Here is an 889-nt window from a genome sequence, read left to right on the forward strand (position 1 = left end):
GCTTACTATTTCATGAAGGAAAGTAGAAGCTTTTTACAAATGGTTCTTGTTCAGGAAGCTGAAGAAGAGACTGTAATACTTTAAGAGAGCTGAGATATATTTTTAACCTTTTTATTCACTGTTGTTCTTAAAATGACTATTCTTCCACTTACGATGTACTTAGGAACACAGATGCAAGATATACTGTCATGTTGCTTTGTAATTGATCTGTTTTGCTTCTCTTGTAAAAAGGGATCTAAATGGATTAAATGGGCCCTTTTTTCATTAAAGAAAAAAAAATACTGTTAAAGAACCGGACTGATGTGCAGTATCATAAGAATAGTAATACTGTTTAGACCTTAACGATATCCATACTTTATATGGATATAAAAAAAAATTATTTACTTTTTATATTCTATCAACAATTTTTATTGTCTGCTAATTGTATTTGCATAGGGACAATGTTTGCTTATTGGGCTTTCTGTTTTAAATTTCTCAATAAAGCTTTTGAATTGAATTTAATTATTAATTGCAATGTTTCGACCATCCGGTGAATTTTTGGAGAAAAACGGCACTCTTCGTGTGAAATTGATTAACTATATGAAGTGATATAAATATATACATTTTCTGCCCCCATATATTGAATTTGTGATCATTCTAAATGTTTTTTAATAGACTGAATCATGCAGTGAAAGAACACACTCTAAATGCGCACACGCACTAGTCTAGACTTCACATAATGTACGCATGCACTCTGTAGGGCTGCTTTGAATTTTTTTTTTTTTTTTTTTTGCAAAATACTCAATGTCAAATCGCACATTGGTAAAACAATAATTACGATATTATCGCATATATCACACACCCTTACCGCTGAGGCATCTCAGATGAGAATATCTGTTATCTTGGCTTT

This window comes from Sinocyclocheilus grahami, unplaced genomic scaffold, assembly GCF_001515645.1.
Source record: "Sinocyclocheilus grahami isolate Dianchi unplaced genomic scaffold, SAMN03320097.WGS_v1.1 scaffold4195.1, whole genome shotgun sequence".
Lineage (NCBI taxonomy): Eukaryota > Metazoa > Chordata > Actinopteri > Cypriniformes > Cyprinidae > Sinocyclocheilus > Sinocyclocheilus grahami.